At 32.8% G+C, this 10992-nt stretch overlaps 1 long non-coding RNA gene across 1 annotated transcript; it reads left to right on the top strand.

Moving 5' to 3' along the window:
- The first annotated feature begins 5019 nt into the window (after nucleotides 1-5019).
- On the top strand, nucleotides 5020-6066 carry LOC132040864 (uncharacterized). The gene is made up of 2 exons (XR_009410800.1): nucleotides 5020-5518; nucleotides 5724-6066. It is a non-coding gene; the product is annotated as an uncharacterized LOC132040864 (long non-coding RNA).
- The last annotated feature ends 4926 nt before the right edge of the window (nucleotides 6067-10992 follow it).

The following is a 10992-nucleotide window of genomic DNA, read 5'->3' as shown; positions in this document are numbered from 1 at the left end:
TTCTAAGTCTTGAGCGAGATATACACATTTCATACCATTTTCATGCATAAAATTTTGAGTGTAATATTTAAGCCTCGATCGAGATATACACACTTCATACATTCTTCATACATAAAATTTGAGCGAACTTTTTAAGCCTTGAGTAAGATATACACATTTCATACATTCTTCATACATAAAATTTGAGCGAACTTTTTAAGCCTTGAGTAAGATATATACTTTTCATACATAAAAATTTGAGCGATTATTTTAAGTCTTGAATGTTGTATCAAAGTTGTATACAATGTTGTTGTAGTTGTATTAATTTTACAGAAATCTAACTTGAACTTTATACACAAAAATGTGAGCAAAATTTTAAGACTTGAGCGAGATACATACTATTTTTATACACACAATTTTGAGCGGATTTTTAAAGCCTTGAATGAGATATACACATTTCATACATTTTTCATACCGTTTTCATACACTAAATTTTGAGCGAACTTTTTAAGCCTTGAGCGAGATATACACATTTCATACAACTTTTATACATAAAATTTTGAGCGAAAAAAAATATAATTTTTTTTTAAACAAAAAAATATTTTTTAAAAAATAAAAAAAATAATTTTTTTTTTAATTTTTAATTTTTTTTTATTTAAAAAAGCATGTTTTGTATAGGGTTTGTAATGTTATGTTTTGTAAATATAAAACTATTGTCACGTTTCGTAAATATTTCTCCTTAAGATGTATATATACGTAGTTGTCCCTTAAATTAAATGTAAGACTATTGACTTAAATAGTCATTCATCTAACAAAATAGCTGACAAATATGTGAAACGCACATACATATATAGTGGCTAGCAAACATAACAATTTTTGGTTGAGCGGCCAAATAAGTAATTTTCCCTTAATTAAATGCATAGTGTGCCTTAGTTTTTTTTTTTTTTTTGGGTTAGTCTAATCTAGATTTAGTATTGCAAGAATGTAGAAAAGAAGAAATAGGATTAGTGTGTACTTCCATGGTCTTCAATAGACATTGAGTTCCTCATATCACTTTACAGCTGGGCTTACTAATGTGAGAATATTCGTTTTAGATTTAACGTTTGTAATTCCATCTAATTATATTAAATTGAATATTCTCTCTTGACGAATTTGAATGTTTGAATTTACTTGTTGCTGTACACAGAATTTTTCTTACATTTTCAGACTTTTGGAATAAGCATATTATTATTTCATAAATCGTCACTCAACTTTCATTTTATTGCTTTAATATCAATTAACTAATAAAAAATTTACTCAACTTCACTTAAGTATTATAAAAAACACTAAACTATTTTTATAACCAAAATGTCACGCAACTTTCGCTTAAGGATCACATAAAGTCATTCAGAGAAAATAAAACAGACATCTTATGCGATACTTAGGCAAAGCTCACTAATCTGTTTTGTACAAAATATGATTTAGTGACTTATTGTGATGTTTGAGCAAAATTGAGTAATTTTTGTGTTATAAAAAATAATTTAATGACTTCGATCCGATAAAATAAAAGTTAAGCAATCATGTAGGGGATTAACTTCACTATCTTTTTTGGTAATTAATTAACTTCACTATCGCATGTGCCATGTGCACTCCATCTCAGTCTCATATTCAAAATTGAGCATATATGAATTTGAAATGAATTTATTCAACTAAACCTTTATTAGTTTTTGGCAAGAAAAGAGTGCAGCCCACATATACCTTTTCTAATACGAAAAGGTAGATATTTTTATCAATTCATAATTCTTTCTCTTCTTTTCTAAGAAACAAGTTATTTCTTCAAATTAAATTCAACAAGAACTTATAATTAACTCATGACAGTATTGGAACTCTAGTCCATCTCAATCAAGAAATTAACCTGGCCAAAATTCAAACTCTTTAAGGTTCATATAGGAGAAAATAAACAGAAAATTAAAAACAAATTATCATTAAAAAAGAAAAACCCCAAGAAATGACTTGATAAAGTCTTTATTATCAATGCTGATAAACGGATTGGCTATATTATCAAAGTACAATTTATTACACAAGAAATTAGTAAGATTTCATTGGATATATTGTACTTGTACTACTAGAAGAAATTAATTATAAAACTTTTTTATAACTTTATATCTCAAAATGCTAAAACTATAGTAGTCAAATAAAACTAAATATTAATTTTTTCAAAAGTTTAAGGCCTTTAATTAAAGCTTAGCTTTAGGCCATCTAATTTATTGAGCCAAGCCCATGGATAAAGAGGATCTGTTAGTTGCGCAATTGTACATTGAATGCGTGGAAGCTCCAAAACAATGGGTTCCCACTTACATTGAATAATAACAATATAATGATTAATATTCAAATTGTTGCAATGTTCTTTTCTACTTTCGGTTGTGACTATGGACCAAAAAACAGCTGGATGCATTTCTATGGGCCTTTGTTAATTAATCTAATATATCATTTTATTAAAAGAGATAGAGATGGTGATACAAGATAATTAAGTCATTCTAATTTGAAAACTTGAATCATAAACAAAGCTTTACGTGGTTATACAAGGCAATAAATTGTGGATCATGAAATTAATTGAGTACATTGTATTTGCATGCTTCAACTTCAAAGTATCACCTTAATTTATACTAAAAGACAAATTCAGTGAATGAGTGTCTGAAATTATTCAGTCATCCTCATATGGATCTTTTTGTTATAACCTAAATAATTTTTTTTTTTAAATGTTTTGTTTTGTTTGTTCTGAGTAGCATACTACTTGGTTGAAATAGAATTATGAGTCCCTTGACAAAACTGTTGAGCTAAAAGGGCCGTGATCAAAGGGTCTAACAAGCTTCTCAAAAAAGGGTTAACTTGCTTACTGTACATTGAGAGTGTGCTACATTGAAAAGAAGGGGAAATGTGTCTTAGAGCCTGTTTGGATGGGTTTAAAATAAGCAGCTTATAAGCAAAAAATAAATAAGTTGGGGTAGGCTAACTTATTTTTTTTTTTTGGGCTTATAAAATTGTTTTCACTTATATAAAGTTCTTTCTGATAAATTTAAGTCAAACGCCCAATTATTTTTTTCGATTATTTTATGCACAAAATGACTTTAAAATTTCTAAATAAACACTCAAAAAAAAAAGTTTAAAAAACAAATTTTATAAGAACTTATAAGCCAATCCAAACGCGCTCTTAACAAGCTTCTCAAAAAAGGGTTAACTTGCTTACAGTACATTGAGAGTGTGCTACATTGAAAAGAAGGGGAAATGTGTCTTTGACTATAAAAATAAGTTGGAAGCAATATGTGCATGTGCAACATGCTTTATGTCATGAGATGCCTTGGTAGGGTGATGTGATGCAAAGCAACCGACTTTCATGTAATTACTTTCCGTCAACTGAAGGTATCTTTAATTCTATACGCTAGACTAGACTGTTAGTGTCATACATGAAAGACAATATAAGAACCTTTAAAAATTATAAGGACCAATAAGAGCGTAACAAGTAACAATATCGAGATTCTTCAGTCATGAATTTAGTACACCAAAAAGAAAGATTACTTAGAGAGCTCTTTCACATAGGATGCTACTACTTTGAAAACAAGCCATGAATAATTCATGGCTCCCAATACTTTGGAACAATTTTGATAAATGCATGGTGAAAGCATAATTAAATCACATGACTAGGCCATTGCTTTTAATTTTTTTCCGATCTGTTGTTGACCACAAAATTTAGGAAATACTTAGTTTATGTGAACTTGCAATTTTAGCAATAGATTTGTGAACTATAACAAAAAGGTTAGTCAACATGTTTGTTGTTTTATACATTAGCGTTTGATATGTAGCCAATTTGAGCTTGTGGCTCTTATTCATGGTTGGGAGGATGAGAAATCTACACATGGATAGGAAGAGATATGGCATTAGTAAGAACCTTAAGAGCCATGGCTAACAACTTCTTTTACAATTGGGTGTATAATTATGAAGAAAAATATTGTTGATAAAAACATGAGTAGTAGTTACTTTTTCCTTTTTTTTGCTTATTCTGCATTTACTTGGTAACAGAAATATATTTCTAGAAAATATTTTCACATTATAATGCAAACATACTGCCACTAGATTTGCCTTGGAAGATGTGTAGGGAGATCGGCCTGAAGTACTACATAGATACTCGATTTTGGGATCGTCATTTAAGTCATATTCACTGTGTGTAAAAAAATTGACAAGTCTGCCCACTTCGGAACAATTTCAGACATTTCATATATGGCTGAAGTTCAGTTATTTTTGCTGAACTTCAATCACATATGACTGAAATTAAGCCATTTTTGTCTGAACTTCAACCATTTTTGCATGAATTTCATGCACATAAGGCTGATGTTCAATCATTTTTGCATGAACTTCATGCACATAAGGCTGATGTTCAATCATTTATACATGAACTTCATCCATATATAGCTTAAGATATTTTTGTATGAAGTTAATCAGACTTGACAAAGCCTAACTTCAAACTTAGCTAGAGGTTTGGGTCCAATGGGTGTGTTATGCGTGTTTCGGTTTGATAATGTTAGTTTAATGGATAACCATGATTATTTTCTAATAACTTTTTGTTTTGTTAAGTTAATTAATGGTGGCCAACATTAATAGTGCCCAAATTCTTGTCTTGCTTGGAAAAGGGAACAAGGTATAGAAAAAAGGCTATTAGCAAGGATAGGGGATTTAAATCCCATCTAATAGCTAGAGCTAGGAATAGAATAGCTAACTTGATTCTAAAGTGGGTAATTTGCATCTCACATCATAAGGCTTGGAGGAGCTTGTGATGAAATTTATTGTTAGGTTGGAAAACTAGAGATAAACTTTCATTGATTAAAGCATGATAGTTGCCTAATTAAGCTAATAAACCCTAAGGTACCACAACTGTAGTTCTATCTTTAATTGTTAAACAACCGAACGACTTACACGTTAATTTAGTATTAAAATAGTTTAAAATCAATCAATATTATTCCCTCCTTTTGGAAATCTAGACTAAATGTTGAGGTTTACATATTAATTAGTACTTTTCCGATCGTATTTCCTATGAGATTCGACCCCAACCTATTTGGGTTCTATATTTGATACAACGACCGCCTTGCACGGTGTAATGGAAGAAATTTTTTGTGAAAAGCTTAATTTTGATTGTGAGAAGGGACAAAAATGTTGCTCTTTCCGTCTTCCCACTTGACTTATTTGGTACCAGCTGGTGGAACAAGTAGTACCCATTATATCAGGTAACTCATAACAATTTGGTTCAGACTATCGTTGACAAGCAATGGTCCATTGACTACGAATCCGCTTGGGGGACAATTGTCTTCGCGAGGAACTTTATCATCCACATGACGAATAGTGGCGATCTCGGTAATGAGGCTTTTCATATTTTTTAGCCTTCTTTTTCAAAATTCTTTTCCCAAGTTTATGTGCAATTGGTTGAAGGAATTCTCAATAGAGATTACCATCGTAGCATACGGGGACTGACTTTTATTTATGATGAGACCCAACCACACCGTTAAATGGCGTATGACTTTTTATTGCTTTCTGTTTTTATTTCTTTGCATTTTGGGCATCTATCTAAGTAATTAATATGTGTTTGTAGGGTTGGTGAGTTCTTTATGAAACCGACTTCAATTTTGCATATGGTAAAGTCTTAATTTATTTCAGTTTCTTTTTTTTTCTTTTCTCCCATATCAAGTATATCTCACATATGTAATTTAATGTTGCAGAGAGATGTTTACTACAGTCAATTCCCACCAGCCTCAATTTGGCAGGAACACAGGTTTTTGATTGGCCTAGTATTGGGAGATATACCGGTACAATCAATTATCATGTCAAGTGTCACCTACATATGTCTGTTGATTGTCAGAATCTCTTTCTGTCTGTGTTTTTTCTTTTGACAATGTTCCTCTTGCAACCAATCCAGCTCCAACTTGTTGAAAAGTGATGAATTTGATTTGAAGGAGTTTCTTTTATTTTTGTTGCAATCAAAGATCATGTTTGCCTTTTCTTTAACTCTTGGTTGTAATACCGGATTATGCGGCTCTCATCTATATGTGTTTGCTCCAAAAATTCTGCGTTGGGGCTGGGGCCTTGTAGTTTTACCATTTGTGAAGACTTTTTGCCCAAGCTTTTGAGTGATTTTGCAGAAAGAGATTTTGGGTGCGTTTGGTACGTCGAAAAATGTTTTGCGGATAATGTTTTCTAATTTTCTCATGTTTGATTGCACTTAAGATCTTGAAAAATATTTTCCTAAGCAAAATGTTCCTAATGACAACGATTCTAAAGAAAAAGTTTACCTAAGGAAAAATGTTCTTAATGACAATGTTCCTAAGATCTTGGAAAATGCTTTCCTAAGGAAAATGTTTTCTTAAATAAATGTTTCTAAGGAAAATGTTCCTAATGACAATGTTCCTAAGGAAAATGTTCCGAATGATAATGTTTCGAAGGAAAACATTTTCCAAGATCGTAAGTGCAACCAAACAAGAGAAAATATTAAAATATTTTTCGTCATACCAAGTCTTAGGAGTCGATTGGTTGGAAACATTTTCCGTCATACCAAGTCTGTGGGCTCGATTGGTTGGAAACATTTTCCGTCATACCAAGTCTGTAGATTGGTTGGAAACATTTTCCAACCAAATACACCTTGAATAATTTATCCGGGGATTATTCTATCATTTGTAGATAAGATTCTACGACTTTGCAAAACATTTGTCGTCCAACAAAGTCTTGAATCAAGGTGCTAAAGCTCCAGAAGTCCTCATGCTTAAGAATATGCGTGACTAAATTTTTTTAGTAAAATAGTTAAGAGATATTACATGTTGAGTAATTGAAAATTGATAAAATTGATTTATATACCTACATAAACTGCCAAAATTGTAGAGTTTGACTTTCTCATCCGCACCCAATAAAACATTATTGTTTAGATTAGGATTGTTAATGGTTGGAAACATTTTCCAACCAAACACACCTTGGATAATTTATCCGGGGATTATTCTATCATTTGTAGATAAGATTCTACGACTTTGCAAAACATTTGTCGACCAACAAAGTCTTGAATCAAGGTGCTAAAGCTCCAGAAGTCCTCATGCTTAAGAATATGCGTGACTAAATTTTTTTTAGTAAAACAGTTAAGAGATATTACATGTTGAGTAATTGAAAATTGATAAAATTGATTTATATACCTGCGTAAACTGCCAAAATTGTAGAGTTTGACTTTCTCATCCGCACCCAATAAAACATTATTGTTTAGATTAGGATTGTTAAAACCCGATTCATGGATAGCCTTTAGTGCCAGGACTATCTCCCTGAACAATTTATAAAATCATGTCATAATAAATTTACACTTTAATATTTAAGAGAAAATATAAATTTTTTGTTAAACTTACTGAAAAGTTCTTCTATACGTATCTGAGAACCCAATAGGTATTCATTCATATACTTTCCACTTGGGATCTTGTAATGTAACAAATCTTATATTCCTTACTTGACACAGACGATTGTCATTTATCAAGTTTATGTGCAATTGGTTGAAGGAGTTCTCAATGGAGATTACCATCGTAGCGTACGGGGACTGACCGTTATTTATGATGAGACCCAACCACACCGTTACATGACGTATGACTTTTTACTGCTTTCTGTTTTTATTTCTTTGCATTTTGGGCATCTATCTAAGTAATTAATATGTGTTTGTAGGGTTGGTGAGTTCTTCATGAAACCGACTTCAATTTTGCCTACGGTAAAGTCTTAATTTATTTCAGCTTCTTTTTTTTCTTCTTCTCCCATATTATGTGAGATACACTTGATATGGGAGAAGAAAAAAAAAAGAGAAACTGAAATAAATTGTTGAGAAAATGTATCTGCTACGCATGCAGTAGTGCGGAAGCCATATGGGCTTTATATGCCCGAGAGAATCCACGGGCAGAAATTGTGGAACTCTCGACTCAGCAACTTGCTGATCATCTCCCAAGGATATTTGACTATCCAAGGAGAAACTACAAGCGAGATTTGCTTGGATTTTATCCTGGCCTTCATTCTGATGCTTTTGAATATGCAATGACAATTGACTTGTGTGCGGATATGGACTATCCGAAAAGAGCCCACAGATGGTACGAACATGAAGTTGTTGATCACCTAGTAGCTCACAATGGGATATTTGTTGTTGAGGACTATCATACAGTGACCTTGCCCACTTAGAGTTTGTCGAGTCGGTCCATTGACCAAGCAATCAATAGAATATTGCATTACCAGCTTTCTCCGGTTGTTATCTTAACGTGTTCCCCTTCGGGAACTAACGACGAGAAGTTTATATGGGAAAGATCGAACGTGAACTCGACCTTGGCGTACATTCAACTTTGATAGTAGGATATGGCGTCAAGGATGGGTCGAGTATTTCAAGATAAAAAATTCATACATAGTGAAAAATGGGGCAATCAAGGATACGCCAAAATCAAGGGAGATTTGATGTCCGGTTTGTGTTACCCCACTCGTGTCACTCGTATTAATCATGTTAATTAAAGTTAGTTTTAGTTTTAGGAGTTGACAACAAATTTATGATTACACTTGTTCATCTTGAGACGTTGATGTGTGGTTTTCCAAAGACTGGAAAAAATTACTTCCCCAACTTACTTCCACTTTATAATTAAGTAATTTATTTATTTATCTTTCCGGGGTTAAAAAAAAGTGTAGCTCACTTATGTAATTTAATGTTGCAGAGACATGTTCACTAGTGTCAATTTCCACCAGCCTCAATTTGGTAGGAACATAGGTTTCTGATTGGCCTAGTATTGGGAGATGTACTTGTACAATCAATTATCATGTCAAGTGTCACCTACATATGTCCGTTGATTGTCAGAATCTCTTTTTGTCTGTGTTTCTTTTTTGACAATTTTCTTCTTGCACCCAATCCAGCTCGAACTTGTTGAAAAGTGATGAATTTTATTTGAAGATGTTTCTTTTATTTTTGTTGCAATCAAAGATCATGTTTGCCTTTTGTTTTAACTTTTGGTTGTAATACCGGATTATGCGGCTCTCATCTGTATGTGTTTGCTCCAAAAATTTTGTGTTGGGCTGGGGCCCTCTGGTTTTTCCATTTGTGAAGACTTTTTGCCTAATCTTTTGAGTGATTTTGTAGAAAGAGATTTTGGGTGCGTTTGGTACGATGGAAAATGTTTTGCGGATAATGTTTTCTAATTTTCTCATGTTTGGTTGCACTTAAGATCTTGAAATATATTTTCCTAAGTAAAATGTTACAATGTTCCAAATACAAACGTTTCTAAGGAAAATGTTTACCTAAGGAAAATTCTTCCTAATGACAATATTCCTAAGATCTTGGAAAATGTTTTCTTAAGTAAATGTTTCAAAGGAAAATGTTTTCTTAAGTAAATGTTCCCAATGACAATTTTCCTACTGATAATGTTTCTAAGGAAAATGTTTTCCAAGATCTCAAGTGCAACCAAACAAGAGAGAATATTAAAACATTTTCCGTCATACCAAGTCTTAGGAGTTGATTGGTTGGAAACATTTTCCGTCATACCAAGTTTATGAGGTTGATTGGTTGAAAACATTTTCCATCATACCAAACACACCTTGGTTTATTTATCCATGGATTATTCTATCATTTGTAGATAAGATTCTACGACTTCGCAAACATTTGTGGTCCAACAAAGTCTTGAATCAAGGTGCTAAAGCTCCAGAAGTCCGCATGCTTAAGAATATGTGTGCCTAAATTTTTTTAGTAAAACAGTTAAGAGATATTACATGTTAAGTAATTGAAAACTGATAAAATTGATTTATAGACATGCATAGACTGCCAAAATTGTAGAGTTTGACTTTCTCATCCGCACCCAATAAAACATTGTTGTTTAGATTAGGATAGTTAAGACCCGATTCATGGATAGCCTTTAGTGTCCGGACTATCTCCCTGAACAATTTATAAAATCATGTCATAATAAATTTACACTTTAATATTTAAGCAAAAATATAAAAATTTTGTTAGACTTACTGGAAAGTTCTTCTATACGTATCTGAGAGCCCAATACGTATTCCTTCATATACTTTCCACTTGGGATCTTGTAATGTAACAGATCTTATATTCCTTACTTGACACACACGATTGTCATTTCTCAAGTTTATGTACAATTGGTTGAAGGAATTCTCAATGGAGATTACCATCGTAGCGTACGGGGACTGACCTTTATTTATGATGAGACCCAACCACACCGTTACATGACGTATGACTTTTACTCGCTTTTCTCGTTTTTATTTCTTTGCATTTTGGGCATCTATCTAAGTAATTAATATGTGTTTGTAGGGTTGGTGAGTTCTTCATGAAACCGACTTCAATTTTGCATACGGTAAAGTTTTAATTTATTTCGGTTTTTTTTTTCTTCTCCCATATTATCTCAACTTATGAGATACACTTGATATGGGAGAAGAAAAAAAAGAAACCGAAATAAATTATTGAGAAAATGTATACACTACGCATGCGGTAGTGCGGAAGCCATATGGGCTTATATGCCCGAGAGAATCCACGGGCGAAATTGTGGAACTCTCGACTCAAAGAACTTGTCGATCATCTCCCAAGGATATTTGACTATCCAAGGAGAAACTACAAGCGAGATCTCTCTTGGATTTTATCCCGACCTTCATTCCGATGCTTTTGAATATGCAATGACAATTGGCTTGTGTGCGGATATGGACTATCCGAAAAGAGCCCACAGATAGTACGAACCTGAAGTTGTTGATCACCTAGTAGCTCACAATGGGATATTTTTTGTTGAGGACTATCATACAGTGACCCTGCCCACTTGGAGTTTGTCGAGTCGGTCCATTGACCAAGCAATCAATAGAATATTGCATTGACAACCTCTGGTTGGTTATCTTAATGCGTTCCCCAACTTCATGGGAACTAACGGACAGGAAGTTTATATGGGAAAGATCGAACGTGAACTCGACCTTGGCGTACATTCAACTTTGATAGTAGGATATGGCGTCAAG

Source organism: Lycium ferocissimum, chromosome 12, assembly GCF_029784015.1.
Source record: "Lycium ferocissimum isolate CSIRO_LF1 chromosome 12, AGI_CSIRO_Lferr_CH_V1, whole genome shotgun sequence".
In the NCBI taxonomy this organism is placed as follows: domain Eukaryota; kingdom Viridiplantae; phylum Streptophyta; class Magnoliopsida; order Solanales; family Solanaceae; genus Lycium; species Lycium ferocissimum.
Note: the sequence above shows the minus strand (reverse complement) of the source record. Positions and strands in the feature narration are given on the sequence as shown.